The sequence below is a fragment of the Urocitellus parryii genome, chromosome 2 (genome assembly GCF_045843805.1).
Source record: "Urocitellus parryii isolate mUroPar1 chromosome 2, mUroPar1.hap1, whole genome shotgun sequence".
Taxonomy (NCBI): Eukaryota; Metazoa; Chordata; class Mammalia; order Rodentia; family Sciuridae; genus Urocitellus; species Urocitellus parryii.
Window position 1 is genome coordinate 225,417,389 of NC_135532.1, and position 15,527 is coordinate 225,432,915.

Consider the following 15,527-nt stretch of genomic DNA (forward strand, 5'->3'; position numbering starts at 1 on the left):
TCCATGGAAACGCAGAATGCCCAGGGCAGCCGGAAAAGCTGAAGGACAAAGCTCCTTGGTGGAGTCCAAAGGGAACTTGTGGGCTGCTTCAGAGCTGAGACGGTGGCCTGGAGCAGGTGACAGTCCAGGGAGCACAGGTGGACGCCCGACTCACTACCAAACCCGCGGAGAGCACGGAGGTAGGGACCCGCGGAAAGGTGTGTTGCAGAGGCCCGTTCACAGAAGCCACCCAGGGCCCTGCGGCTGGCCGTGCGTGCTCCCCACCGCCGACACTCGGGCAGCAGTCGGAAGGCCACACACAGAAGGAACGACGCTGAACAGAAGGCCAGGCGCTGTCTGATGTCCTGCATGTCCAGGGAAACACGGGCACGACTACTCGACAGAGGGCGGGAGGGCAGTGGGGACACTCTGGTCTTGTTCCGCCCCTTGCCCTGTTGCCCAGGCAGACAGCTATGGCATGGGACATTCCCGAGTCCTATACCCCAACAAAACATGTGAAAATACAGGTATGACGCCCCTCAGCCCCCTCGGCAGCGCCACGGCTCCCGGGGCTCCCATCTAGGAGTCGGCTCCACCTGGCATTTGGTTAAAACCGTCCACCAGACCTGGAAATGTGAGGGGCTGCCACCCCCTGAGCAGCCTTCAACAGCCCCGGGGTCCAGCCCCGCCCTCTCCAGAAGCTGCTGGGAGGCAGGAGGGAGAGGGCCCCCCACCCCCTGGCCCAGCCAGCCTGATGATTAAGAGGGAAATCAGTAAAACAGAGACCAGGAGAGAGAGAAGCCCTCCGTGCCTGGTCCTGGGCCGCAGAGCAGCGTGTCCCAGGAGCCAGGAGGCTTTTGTAGCTGGTCAAACCAACCAACCCAGCAGCCCCAGGCAGAAGGTGCCGACTTGGCTGGACTCACAGACTTGTGCTCTCGACCGGCCCCAAGGAGGCCGTGAGGTTGGCAGCGCCCAGGCCCTCGGTGCCACCCTCCGCTCGCAGGGTGGTCTGTCCGTCCGGTCCTGTTGTCACGTGTGATGACGCCCTGGTCTGGCCCTGGGAACCTGCCTCCTGTGAACCTTCTGCACAGCCTCCTCCGGACCCTCAACACCTGTGTTTCCTGTTTTGAAATTACTGAGGGTGGTGCTGGGCTGGGGCTCAGGGGAAGAGCTCTCACCTCGCACGTGCCAGGCCCTGGGTTCCATCCTCAGCACCACATAAAAATGAAAATTAAAAATTAAAACGTCTTGGCATCATCATTTATTGAAGTCAGCCCTGTCCCCACTGATCGGCAAGGCCTCTTCTGTCCTGCGTCAAGTGTGTGTGTGCCGATCTTCACGGGTCAACGCGCCCATCTTGGGGCCAGTAACGAGAGGCTCCATCTGCTGCAGCTCCAGAGTCCACCTGACTGCTTGGCAGGGCCGATGCCCCTCCTGGCCGCTCTTCTTCAGAGTGTCCTTCCTCTCCTAGGCCCTTTGCCTCCGTACAGACTTTAGAATCCTTGGAGCTGCGAGAAAGTCCCTGTGGAATATTGATGAGGATCCCAGGCGCGGCGGGTAGCGGAGGGGAAACAGCCTCTCGAATGTGGAGGCTTCTTGTGCATTGATCGGTGTCTGGACAATCACAAGCTTTCTCATTGATTTTTAGAAAGTTTTTCTCCTCAAAAGAGCCTATTCTCCTTTTTGGATTTATTTTAAGTCCATACTTTTGTTGCTATTGTCACAGTGTCATTTCTAGGTGACACACTTGTTGCTAGAGTACAGACATCGTTTGTGTGTGCACCATCTTGTTAGAGTCTCGTTGCACTAAGTGTTTGGCTGTAGGTCTTCCAAGTCCTTCCCAGGGAATACGTCTGTTTCTTCCTTCCCACGTCTCTGGTCTTTGCCCCGTGGCCCAGGTGAGTGCCGCCCATGGCTGGGAACAGGCGGGACTCCTGCTGCACCACTTCCGCAGCAGAGACTCCTCTTGCTGTCTGGGCTGTTTCAGGGGTTCTGCGGATGTCCCTTGGCAGCGGAGGAAGCTCCCTTCTGATCTTGGTTCTCGGAGTGTTTTTTTAAATGTGCATGATTTTGGGTTCTGTGAATAGCTTTTTCTGCAGCCACTGAGATGACCACATGCATGTTCTTCCATCTTTTTTGGGGGGAGGGCACTAGGGATTGAACCCAGGGGTGCTTAACCATTAAGCCACATCCCCAGCCCTTTTTGAATTTTTATTTAGAGACAAGATCTCGCTGAGTTTCTTAGGGTCTCACTAAGTTGCTGAGGCTGGCTTTGAACTTGTGGTCCTCCTGCCTCAGCCTCCCCAGCCGCTGGGATTACAGGTGTGGCTACCGCGCCGGCTACATCTTTGGACTTGCTGATTTGAGTAACGGATTGTGAAGTGTTCATTGAGAGTCATGCTCTTAGGAAGCCCAACTTAGGCCTGTGATCTCATCATACAGGTCCATCCTGGCTTGCTGAGCGTCTGTGGCTCTGTGCAGGGTGCACCTAGGACTTAGGGTGCACGTAGGACTTAGGGTGCAGCCATCCCTGCTTTTCACCCTTGTGTTCCTAGGTTTTGAAGTAGATGGGGCTGGGCATGGCTCGGAGGCAGGGGCCCTGCCTAGCATACATGGGGCACTGGGCTCAAGCCCTGCCATAAAACACATAAACACTGCTTGGTGCTTAACCCAACAGGGCACTGAGGCTTCCGAGCCACGCCGTCCGCCCACCGCCCACCGCCCACCGCCCGAGTTTCTTCTGGCGTCCTTCCCCGGGGGTCGCCCTCACCTCTCCATCCCCTGTCTCCTGAGCCCACTCCCTTCTTGCCCAGCCCTGAGGTTAAGTCCCTAGGACTTAGTCCCAGGCTGTCCCCTTTCTCCCTGCTCTACCTTTGGGTGACTGGGGCCTCTTCCGCTCTTGTAGGTCTGATGTGCCCCAGCGCTCTCCTCCTCTGGACACCAGCCCTCGGTGTGTAGCTAGCTTCCGGACACGGCCATCCAACACCCAATGGGCACTGCACGCTGGACACAAGCCAGAAGGCGCTTGGCTCCTTCCCACCTTCCCTGCCCCACTAGGTGGTGTGAGCGCAGTCCTGTCCCTGCAGCCAGCTGTCACTCAGCAGGCCCCTCTCCGCCTGTGCTGGCTCCGTGTGGAGCAGGCCCCAAAGGCCCCGTGAGCAAGGCACGGCCCTGACTGGCAGCCATGGGAGGTGGTGGAGACTTCAGAGACAGGGCCCCTTGGGAGGAAGGGGGGCGGGCGTGACCCTTTCTCTGTCCCCACTTCCCCAACCCCTGGCTGCCATGATGTGAGACCGCCAGAGCGTTTCTGCCGTAGCTGAGACCTAAAAGCAATGGAGCCAGCAGACCATGGGCTGAAACCTCCCAAACTGTGAGCCCAAACCATCCTTTCTTGTTTACATTGTTATTCTCTGGTATTTTGTCTCAGTGCCAGCCACCTGACTAGCATGCACTGTTACCATCTGATTCAAGCTCTCTACATCTAACCCGAGTGCCTGTGTTGGCATTACCACTGGTGACTAGTCTGCTACTGGCTCCTTACTAATGGTGCAGACCATGGTCTGCATCTCCCCCTGCACAGCCTGTGCACTTTGAGAACTGATCTAGCTCCCAGCACCAGAGGTGGAGCCTACTTGGCTTAAACCAGGAACTGGCACCTTTTCGGTGAAGGGCCAGTTGTTAAATGTTTTAGCTTCATGGGCCACGTCAGCCGGCTGCACATCATCTCTACGCCCCACCCCAGTGTTTCAGAGATGTAAAATTCATCCTTAGCCTGTGGGCTCCCCATTGACCCACCTGTGGCTTAAGCACTGACATATTCCACGTCCTGCTGGTTGGCGGGGGCCCAGTTGGAGATGGAAATGCCCGCCCTCGCCTTGGGCACCCTTGCCCAAGTGTCACCACTTGCCCCGAGGGCCACACCTCTGGGCTGGTACAGTCCGCAGGCTCCGCTCCATCCTGTTTTCACCCGTGTCTTTCTGTGCACCTGCCACAGGCCAGCCTGAGAGGTCGGTACTGTCTCCCTCTCCCAGGTCCTGGGCTCCAAGACAGTATCAGCCAGTCCAGTTCACGGCCACCGTGCCCACTGCTGGTTCAACCTTGCAGGTCTAGGCACTGAGAGATCAGGACTGTCTACACTGAGCCAGCTCTGTGTCCCAGCGCAAGCAGGGAGTCGGAATCCCTCCCGTGGCCTGGGCTGGGAGTAGGTGTGTGCATGTCACAGTACAAGCCAGGCGGTTCCTGGCCATCCTGTGACCACAGGGTGCCCCAGGAGTCGGGCGGTGCTCCAGAGAAGGGGGCGCATTGTGAGCTTGGCAGCCTGCGTTCCGGGGTCTGCTACCATGACAAGCGTTGACTGAATGGCCACACCATTTGGGTTTTACCAGTCCAGCTTGTTTTTAAAAATACAGGACAAAACCCATTCTGTCTTCAAAGTATCACAGATATTGGTCACCTCTTATTAGTATTTTTTTCTTAAGAAACAAATCCATAATCTGTACCCTAAAAGTGCCCCCGAGTTGTCCTTTCTTGAATAGATTGGGCGGAGTTAATAAAAGTGATTTTTTAGTTGCATTTTTGGTTGTACATAGGGATACCCTGGACTGGGTTTAAGAAAAACAAGGCAAAGGCCGTCCTTGGGGCTGAGATGGAGAGCCACATGCTTCCGCCAGGCTGAGTCTGAGCACAGGTGACGGTGGCCTGGCACAGGTCAGGAACATACTCTGCCATTCAGAAGACAGAGACTGGACTGTGTGGGTCACCATGTGGAGATGCCGCAGGGGTCAACCCAGGGCCCAGAAAGCACCCTCTGAGCGGCTGCTGGGAGAGTCAACTTGTGTTGGAGGCTGCCCACCTCACCAAACCCTGCCAGCGCCTCCTACAGCAGGAGTGGACACACTGTCACACCAAAAGCCCAGAAGTCATCCTTCCACAGAGAGCCCCTAAGCAAACGAGGGCAGAGCAGGTGGATGGGTATGGTGGGTGCTTTCCCCTACAGCAGCTCCCAGAAGGACCCCATCTGAATCCATTGTTAGTCTGAGGTCAGTCTCCTCAGACGGCCAGAAGCCACCTGTACCCCTGTGCACGGCAGTGCTTGGTGGCTTGGGCTCTGCTCGCCATGCCTCCCACCTCTGCTGCAGGGAAAAGCAGTCTCACTGGGTTTCCAGGGCTGCTGTCCCCAACACTCACGCAGAACCCGACCCCCGTGGTTGAGCAGGTAAGGGGACTCACGGGGCTCCTACGCTCAGTGCGAGCTCCTTGTTTTTTCCAGGAGACCACGGTGGCTTTTTATTTCACAAATTGTGTGAGACATAAGCAATGGAACAAATGGTACTCAGGCCCAGGGTGCTCTTGGCCTTGAAGGCCAGCAAGTAGATGCCACGCTCACCAGGCTACTCCAGGCCCTGGTGCTTCACCCCAGAGGTGGATGGGGCACAGATGGCTGAGATGTCCTGGCTGGTCTTCTGGGCCCTCCCCAGGGCTCAGGGATCCTGAAGGCACTGCTTAGGCTCGCCCATGCTCTGTGCCACTGCTGGCTCCCGTCTTGGCCCCTGGTGGCTGGAAACTGCTTGCCCCCCACACCCCCGTCAACCTACAGAGGGCATTGGTGTGCACTCTTCCAAGTCAGGACAGTTCCAGATAAAGTCAGTCTCTGGGGAGAGGGCAGCATCTGTGTGGGCTAACAGGATGGGATGACCATAGGCTCCTAGCTTGTCTCCCCTGAGCAGCTGAGCAGCTCCAGAGGTTGGCCAGCAGCAGGCTGGAGAGGGGCCTGGTCATGGCCACCATTTTCTCTACACTGCTGCTGGGGCAAGAGGATGAGGTTGGCATGACCAGCTCTTTGTTTTCCCTGGGACAGGCCATTAACTAACCCAAGGCCTGCTGAAGACCTCCAGAGGTGGCCTCTGATGAACCACACTTCCCTCGGCCATACTTGCATCCCTCTTACGTCCACGTGTGCCCAGCCAGTGTCTGTACTAGCCAACAAGACACCAGGAACTAGATGCTATGCACGGGATGAAACTGCTTTCTTGTGGACAGAGCCTGGTCATGAGAAGCAGCTCCGGTCTGCCTGTTGATGGTGGGTGACCTGTGGCCTGGGTCCTCCCATGGGATCTGCCCATGGCCTATGTGAGCCAGGTTGGCTGACAACCCGTGAGGCAGAGATGAACCAACTAGCCCGAGCTGGCCCAAGCTGCTGACCCACAGGATCACCAGAAGCTACTGCTTTAAGTGACCAAGCTCTGGGGGGTTTTCTGTGCAGAAATAGACGAGCACTCTTCATTAAGGAGCGTCCTGGAAGGCTCCCAGGAGTCCTGGTTTTCACTCAGTTGCCAGGAGAGCCCCTGGGGCACCACGGTCTCGGGCAGGGTGAAGGGCTTGTCAGCGGCTGGCCCCACGGCAGGCTTTTCGTTTCTGTCAGTGACCAGACAGATGCCAGGCTGCTGCAGCACGTCCTCTGGGATCAGGGTATGCTCCAGCACTGGCCGCCCCAGGGGCACTGTTCTGCCACAGGACTCTGGGGCAAGGCTGCCAGCCTGCACGTAGAGTGCTGGCCCCATCCCTGGCCCCGGATCCGCACTGGCCCTGCATGTCTTTCTAACTTTGCTTTAATATTAAAATAATAATAAAAAGCTTTACAATGCCTTTTTCATCCCACGAACAAACAGAAGGGAAAACCAGACCGGTCAACAGCCCCGGCTTTCGGCGGGGACCGAGCAGACCTGGAGAGAGCTGCGGCCCAGCGCCACCGCCCCACGGCGCAGGGGACCGGCGGGTCGGCAGCGCGCGCCACGCGCAGGTGCGTCCGCACGGCCGCGGCGCCAGACCCGGAGGGAGGGCTCGTGCGGGCCGGGCGGCCGCCGCTGCAGCGGGCGCGCTCCGGGCGCCGGACCCCGCGCTCGCGCCGGTCTCCCAGGCTCCGCGTCCGCGCCGCGGGGGTCGTGCGGGCCGCCAGGCGGAGGGCCGGGGCGCGCGCGCACGTCGGCGTCGCGGCGTCGGCCCCGCCCCTGGGCGTGCGCGCGGCCGTGCGGGCGGGGCGGCGGAGGGGGCGGAGCCGCGCGGAGGCCGAGCCGGGCCGGCGCCGCGGCGAGCGGCGAGCGCAGGGTGAGGCTGCGCCGGGCCGGGCCGCGCGGGCCACCGAGCCCGCCGCAGCGCCCCGCGGCCGGACGCCGACCGCCGCGGGCGCGGGAGCCCAGGTGAGGGCGGCGGCGCGCGCGGCTGTTCTGCAGGCGCGGGGCAGGTGCTGAGGCCGGAGCGCCTCCCGGGCGGACCCCGACCCGGCCCGGCCCCGGCCCCGCTGTCCGGCGGCGGCGGGAGGGCAGGCTGCCCCGCGCGGAGGCGGACTGCCCGGCACGGCCGACCCTCGCCGGCCGCGTCCCCCCGGGATGCTGCGCCGCGGGAGGAGGCTGCGCCCGGGGCGACTCGTCCGCTCCCGGGAGGCGCCGTGTCCGCGTGGGATGCGCTGCGCGGCGGGGAGTGCGCCCCCCGGACCCGAGGCTGCGCGGCGGGAGGGAGGCTGGGCCCGGGGAGGGAGGCTGCGCCCCCGGGAGGGGAAGCTGTGCCCAGGAGGGATGTGGTGCCTGCGGGAGAGGCTGCTGCGCCCGGGCAGGGATTCTGTGCCCCTGGGAGGAGACTGTGCGCCCCCAGAAGAGCGTGCACCCCGGGGAGGGAACCCTGTACCCCAGCGAGGGTAGGCTGCCCCATGAGGAGGGGGGACTGCGCCCCGGACAGTCAGCGTCCCTCACGAGGGGAGGGCGCAGGGTCCGAGTGGGACGCTGTGCACCGCGGGTGACAGGGGGCGGGGAAGTTCCCTCGGGCGCTGGGCGTCTGCCGCGTTGCGTTCCCTAGCCATCTGGGGCAATTGGGGGCCCCGAGGTGAATTTTGACGCGTTCACGAGGCAGCAGGAAAATTACTGCGTCGTGGTGGTGTGCGAGGGCAGGTGTCAGATGGGGCTGTGGAGCTGACCCTGTTGGAGCGCGACTTGCCTGCCGAGGACCCCAGCTGTCCCTATCGATTCGCGGGAGGCAGACCCGCGCGGGGGTGTTCTGTTGGTGGCGAATGTTTTCAGCTTCCAGCTTCTGGTCTTACTTCTGATAAAGGCCTTTTTTCCTCCTTCGGCTAGCCACTAGGCCGTTCCATTCTGGAGCCAAGGAAAGGTGGCCTCACGGTGAACTTGCTCTATACTCAGCGCGGTAAATAAGATGATCCAACAGTGGTTTTTACTGTGAATAGAGATATGTATTTAGTCTTCCTAGTTCCCTCTTAAATTTATTCCTTTGAAAGGTGCTACCAGAGTTTCATTTTCCAAAACCCCAGGCTGGCTTTTGAGTAGCCCTGGGCTCTGCAGGTGCAGGGTGTCTCTGGATCCGCTTTTTGAGGGGGCTGAGACTGCTTTAGCCTTTCTGCTTGCTGAGGGTTTTTTGGTGGGAAAGGGGGAAGGAAAACCAGGAGAAGGTTGGCCAGTTCAGCTCCTCCTTGGAGGAGAGAGTCAGCTGTGCCATGGTGTAGAGCTCCCACAGGGCAGATCCTCACATGGACACCCACAGTGGGGGCCTGATAAATATTGGATGAGACATGCTGAGCTGGGTGCTGGGATCCCGCGGCTGGAGGGATGAACTCAGGCTTTGAAAGGAAGGCATTGTCTCTGAGCAGTGCCTGTTAGATGTCAGGGTTCCCGAGATGGGGCATTCAGCTACCTTGAGGTCAGATTTGAAGCTCTAGTTGGAAGGGAAAAAGGAGCCTTTCTGCAGGGGCCGTGAGAGACGGCTCGCGCTGGGAAACTGATGACTTGCGTCATGTGGCCACTGCTGGAGGCCACCGCAGCAGAACTGGCTCCCAGAGGCCACGTTCTCAGGGCACACCTTGGCTCAGGCCAGTTTACTTCTCTTTGAATTCATGTGTAAAACATTTGGACCACCGTTAGAGCTTTGGAATAAAATAAAGTTACGGTTGTCTAATGAACGCACGGAACAAACTCCATTCCTGTGACAGTACTTTCTCTGGCTTGTCATGTGGCAGCCCTACCTGGAGACACAGTGCTGGACACAGCAGAGTTTACAATGCCACTGGCAGTTATTACTTTCAAAGCATCACGGTTTAAAAATTATTTTATATAATTTTTGTAGAGTTAAAAAGATAGGCATGGGTGTGGTACATTCAGAAGGTACCCAGGCACGGACAGCTCCTTCTCAGTCCCCCTTCCAGTTACATCAGCTGCCACCCCCTTCCCAGCAATGGTCCAACATGGGTGTGGTGGTAGATAAGTTCTCACATCGTTGTTAATGTTTCCTTAGCAGTGCTGTAGTGGATAGTCTTACACAGAGGTGCAAACAAGACCTAATTGTATATTTTTAATTAGTTACCAAAATTCCTTAGCTGTAAGTTTTACGTGAGAACAGTTTTATTCCCTTAAGTGCTGTGATTAGCTCTGTAAGTACATAGGACCAAAGAACATTATTTAAATAGGCAGTAGGTATTTAGAAATCAGCCTTTTGAGACTGATCAGTGAAATTATGCATGTACCGGCCTATAACAAACTTAAGGAAAATTATCTAGCTTAGTTGAAACCAGAGAGCTTGGAGAGGTCCAGGGTACTGGAAAGCTGGAGGGTCTGTGTCACCTTTCTGAAATGGGAGCTTCCAGGACCGTGTTCAGTGTGGTGGAGGTGGTGGAGATGGTGTGCTGACGATCCTTTACTTAGTGCTCACGTGTGAACGGGGGAAAGCAGATAGTGAGGGTTCCCCTTAACAGTAGCACACTGAGACCTTGAGATTTCTCCCTCTGCCTCTAGTGGCCGGGTTCCCAGGCATGATGCCGTGGGCAAGGGAGACACAGTGGCCAGAAGGGGCCTCGCGCTGCTTGCTGGGTGGATTTTGCTTCACTCTGACACCTGCTGGGCCAGGGCCGGGTACGGTTACCCTGTCTTTGCATCTCAGTTAGTCCTGCTGGCAGCTCTTGCCATCTGATCATCTGAGGCATTTTAGGAGGGTGCCCCAGAGCAGTGGCTTTCTGATCTTAGGTGGGAGGGGCTTGCCATCACAGTGTGGCTGGAAGGGCTGGAGTGCTCCGAGGTACGTCCTATCCCTGCTGGGAGTCCACTGAGGGCAGCTGCTTCCCCTGGGCAGAGGCTTCTGAGCCTTGTTTTGTCTTGTTTACACTTGGAGTCTTGAGATCTCATGCACTGGTGGGTGCCACCCTAGGTGCGGGGGGCATGAGTGAGTGTGATGAGGGTAGTTACTGTCCATGTGGTGTTCCCTTTTGGGGCGCAGGAGGATGCCCAGGAGATACTAGCACTGAGGCCCTGAAGGGCCAGTGGAGCAGGGAGGTGGAGGAGGTTCAGCAGCTGGTGGGGGGCGCAGGATGTGAGCCGCCTGTGGCCTGGCGCAGAGGAGACTCTGGGCAAAGCCTCGACATGTGCTGGTTACCAGGGAGGCCACTGCCGCAGGAGCGGCAGGAGGGGATGAGGGCTGCAGCGAGATGCAGCCACAGGCTGTGGCCAGGGATTTAGGTTTAATCCAGTGTGATGGAAGGCCTGGGGAGACGCCTGCATTGCTCCTTCCTCCCTTTCAGGGAGTTGTGAGCAAGGGAAGGACAGGGTCTGGCTGTCATCTCCACTCTCTCTCCAGCTTTTGGGTTATTAGGAACCTGAGATTGATGTGCCTGTATGTGTAGTAATTCATTTAATTCTCCCGACAGTCCAAAGGGAGGGCATTATTGGTATTCCCATGGTACAGGTGAGACACCTAGGCACAGAGCAGTGAAGTCATTTACTCAAGGTCACATCGCAGGATGCACAAGCAGATTGTGTCCCTCTCCTCCTGAGTCAGCTCTTCCCACCTGCACTGCTGCAAGCTGGGCAGGTCAGCTGGGAGATCAGTGAAGAGACCCTGTGGAAGCCAGGTGACTTGGCTAGTGCCTGGGCCAGGTGGGGTGGTGAGATCAGAGTCCTGACTGTATTTCAGCCCACATAAGAGGCCATGTTTGTAAGTTGCATTGTTGTCTTTATGCTACTAACAAGGGAAGTGTTGCCAATTAGAGGGTGACACAATGCTTTCCTGTCACTTAGCATTCGTTCACACTCATCAAAGAGCCAGACCTTTACAGTGGCATCACTTTGTTTTGCTTTCATGATAAAGGGAAATGTAAGTAAAGCACAATAAAGTCACTGTGACTTGCCTTCATGCCTGCAGTCTGGTTCCTCTTCATCGGCTCTCAGGGGTTCCGTGCACTAGTGCCCTGGAGGTCCGGGAGGGCTGGTGTCTGGGTGGGGTTGGATCTTGGGGCTGGACAGTGAAGCTGAGGCTGCTTGACGGAGGCTCCGCCCAGCAGTCACCTGTTCCAGGTGGGGTCATGGTCCCACCACCTACAGGATGTGTGTCCTGGGTGGCTGCTGGAGGCTCCTGTGCTGCGGTTTCATGCCTGGGTCAGGGAGGAGAGCAGCAACTTGTGTCTCACAGAGCTGTGGAGTCGATGGACTGAGCTAGGCAGAGTGCCGGAAATAGTACCTGACTAGCAGCAGTTGAGAGGGTTTGCTTGCTTATTATTTTTATGATTAGTCATCAGAGTGGAGAGGTTAGCGTATGGATGGGACTCAAGGTCGGGTGCAAGAAGAAGCTGGCCACGGGTGTATATGTGAGTCTTTCTGCACATTGCTGGTAGCTGAGAGTGACCGTAGGCTGGGCGGAACGTGGGGACTGTCGCGGGGACTGTCGCGGGCCTTCGGCAAGGGGCCCATGGGGTGGGGGGTGTCTAGCGACGCCGTAGAAGAGGGGTCTGCTGGAGAAGAGGCCTGCAGGAGGTCCTGAGGCCTGGGATCCAGAAATGGGGGCTGGTTCTTCATTCTGAGGAGGGGCCCGAGAATCTCCCCTTGGAGTCGACCTTGGCTGGTTCCTGCAGGGTGGAGAGAGAACAGTGGGGGTGCTGCCTCAGGGCAGACGGGGAGCAGCCTGGGGGGACTGAGCTGGAGGGAGTCTGGGTAGTGGCAGTAGTGGCTGCACATTCCTGGGCCAGGGGGCTGATCTCCCCACCAAGATGTGTGGAAATGGAATTTCTCTTTACTAAAGCAGTTTCCCTCGTTTCTACGTTTCCCTAGTGTCTGGGGACATTGCACCCTTATTCACCCGGTCTACACTGCTCAGAGGTCCTGAAGACCCCGTCCCAGAGTTCTGGAGGGAGACTCCAGTTGTGCACTTGGAAGGGCCATGTCATGCCCAGGGGGGGCAGGCCTGAAGTGCTGGTGCGCTCTGCCTGGTGGGCTGCCTGAGCGCGATTGTGGTCTGCAGCGCGTTGGTTGTTCAGGTCTGGGGTCCTGAGGTGCCCGTGGAACCAGGAGGGCTGGAAGTCGGAGCTGTTGTCTGTCAGTGCCCGGTTCCTCCTGGCTCGGGGAACTCTGAGGCCCCCACCCCTGGCTCAGGTGCAGGCTTTCCTGGGAGCCTTCTCTGAGTGTCCTCTGTGACGGTACCAGGGACCGGAGGAGCAGGGCGCTGTCTGTGGACTAACTCTGGGAGGCAGTCAGGCAGGGTGCCTTGACACCGTGGAATCACCCTACCTGTGGCACAGCTAGAGTGCGTTAGAGGAAGTGCAGCTGTGGTGGGTGCGTTGCAAGGTGGCCACTCTGCAAGGCGGGTGTCCCCAAGGCCAGTGTGTGCTAGGCCCACGGGGTGAGGACTGCGTCAGAGAGGACATAGCACCTCTGGGTGAAGGAGCCGCGTGGGGGCACTGCTGGAGTTGTGGAGGGAGCCGGACCCCCATCCAGGCGGTGGGGCTGGAGGGCCGTGTGCACCAGGTGTCTGCGGGGATCTTAAGCAGGGAGGCAGGAGAGAGAACAGCGTCCCCGAGGTGCTGGCTGGGGTTTTATGGTAATGGTGGGGCCACACAGGGTGGCGGTGGAGCTGGGGGAAAGGAGAGGTGTGCACTGGTGTTGTGGAGGCGAGGGATCAGGTGTTGGGGGGCTGGGGGACCGAGTAGGAAGCACACCCCAGGCTCAGTTTCCATTGCTGAACACTCAGCCTGATCACTTATGTGACCTCAGAAGGTGGCAGTGTCTCCCCACAGACAGCCCAGCCTCCTTTTAGCCAGTTCAGTGCTGACACTGTCTACCTGGGGACCGTGTCCTGTCCCTTGGGTTAAGCGCTTGGCCCCCAGGCACTCCTGCTTCAACCCCAGTTGCAAATCTAGGCCTCCAGAACTCTGACCCTGGTGTAGACTGGGTTCCTGTGACACCCTCCTCAGGGTTCAGTTCATTCTAGAGCAACTCGTAGGGCTCAGGGAAACATTGTTTTTACCGGTTGTTCTAAGGGATACAGATAAACAGCTGCACAGAGATTCTAGCAGGGTCGTGTCTGGCAGGGTCTGGCAGGGTCCGGGGCTTGCTTCCCTCTGAAGTGGGGTCTTGCGGGGTGAGCGAAGGGTGGGGAGCCGGGGGACGGTGTGACCCGCCTTGGGCTTCTTGGGCAGAGAGTGATGAGCCAGGAGTTGTGGGTGAAAGCCAGTCCACGTTGGTGACACGTGGGTCATAATTATGCGGGATCACGAAGGCTGTCAGAGCTCTGGTGGGTGCGAGGTGGCTCCGGACCAGGGCGTGGCAAAGAGTCCTCCTGTGCCCAGGGTGGGTTGCCCTCCAGCGCCTGAGGAGCGTGCTGCCTGCCGGTGGCCTGTGCAGCGTAGGCCAGTGTCTGGCTCTGGTTCAGCAGCACTGGCTCCTCCGGGGTCGGTCACTCCTCATGGTCCGGGGTGAAGGTCTCATTGGCATGGTTTTTGGGTGAGGAATTGGGAGCCCACAGGCTCTGGATCTGGGAAGCCGGATGGTGGTCAGCCAGTTAAGTGAGTTTAATCTCCTTGGAGTCTCGAGGTGCTCTCTGGGGGCTGCCATTCTGGGAACCGCCACCCCCCCTTTCCCTGTGAGCAGCTTTGGGGCTCCCCCCCCTCCGGGGCAGCGCCTGCCGGTCTCTTTTCTTCTGCTCTGGGCCTTCCTGTCTTGATCCTGGCCAGATCGGATCCTGCCGCAGACACACCCTGTCACTCTCCTGCGCCAGCCCTGCACTGCCTGCCCCCCTCCCCCTGCTACCCCTTCCCCAGCCTGGGCGTTGGCTCCCGCTGTCTGGGGCTCATGGTCAGCCGGGCTTCATTTCTCCACATACTCTTGTCCTCCCAGTGCCCTCTGGGGACCAGTCCCTCTGGTTATCTTCACCATCTCTCGTCGCCACCCCTCCACCCTCCCTGCACTGCTGGTGGTGGGGACAGAGGTCTCTGGAGGGCAGGGTAGGTGCCCTGAAGCTCTTCTGCATTCTTAGGACAGTGCCTGGCCCCGCAGGTGCTCATGGACACTTTTGCCGCGGAGTGGGTGGCTCTGCTTTCCTGTGGGGGTGGGGCTGGAACCCGAGTCTCTGCCTCTGAACGCAGGCCTTCCCCGCCCACGCTGCCCCCAGGTCCTCCTGTGCCTGGTGAATCAGTCGTATATTTATGCCCATATGTCTGTGTTATCTCCAGACTTCCTTGCTTTTCTTTGTAGAATAGAAACATTTACAAAACATCCAAAATTGTTACAAAACCACAGAAGTGCAATATAGTAAATTTATCTGTTGAAAACGGGAGCTCATGTCCTGAAAAACTGGCTGTGTCCTGCCAAGGTCACTTCATGCCTTTTGGGCTGCGTGTAGTTGAAGTGTCCCCTAAAATGACAGCAGTGTCTGAGAGAGAAGTAATACACCTCCATGAAGATGAGAATACTTTGGCTAAAATGGGAAGTTTTTGGAAGACGCAGCCAGGTAGAATACAGAATAGATGATTCCACCGTGGAAGCTTCAGAGTCAGCTGGGCAGAAGGGTCACTCGGGCAGGGCTTGGCAGAGAAGCAGGCAGGTGAGAGCCTGGCATGTGGGGAGCTCGCGAGCACTGCTCTGAATCTGTCACAGGCCCCTTGCATGTGAGATGGGGGTGGTGACTTAGTGGCTTCTGAGGCTTGTCCTATCCCAGGGGATGGTTGTAAGTGGCATTAAATATGCTGGGTATTCCAAGGGCAAATGCCCGTCCTGGAACCCTGAGCAGTCCTACCCCACAAGGGAGATGGCTCAGTCCACAGCTGGCTTTGAAGGCCTTGTGAGGCCAGCACAGAGGTTTCTTTCTCCTCCCTTCAGCTCTGTGGAAAGACACAGGGTGTAGGAAGGGGGGTCTTAAGAGCCGAGCAGGGTTGGGGTGGGGTCTGGGGCCGTGGAATTAGGGAGCAAGACCCCGGGCTGGAGTTGGCCCTTCTCTGTACTTTCTTGGTGCTAGGGACTAGCTGTCCGTCCTCTTGAATTGAGCAGCTCTGTAAGCCTAGAGACATCACCAGGGGCCACACGGAACCAGTTAGGATTCGGCTAACCCGGCCTCTGCTGATGCAGAGGTCAAGGCAGAAGTTGTTAACGTTTGGTGACTTACAGTAGCATGTTTTGCTACTGCAGAAGCCTGTGGTTGTCCTGTGTCCTTGTGCTTTTGATTACAGCACCAGAAACCCAATTTCTTGTCATTTTTGGCTAGTGATAGTATAGCTCCCGGGATGCCAGCCCAGC

General features: G+C 58.1%; 1 protein-coding gene across 1 annotated transcript in view; it reads left to right on the forward strand.

The window, feature by feature from the left end:
* Window positions 1–7,123: 7,123 nt before the first annotated feature.
* The window catches only part of Adarb1 (adenosine deaminase RNA specific B1), a 111,191-nt gene continuing 102,787 nt past the window's right edge, over window positions 7,124–15,527 (forward strand). Inside the window, exon 1 of the mRNA XM_026380216.2 lies at window positions 7,124–7,175. The gene's annotated coding sequence lies outside the window, so the exon portion shown is untranslated. The remainder of the gene's footprint in view (window positions 7,176–15,527) is intronic.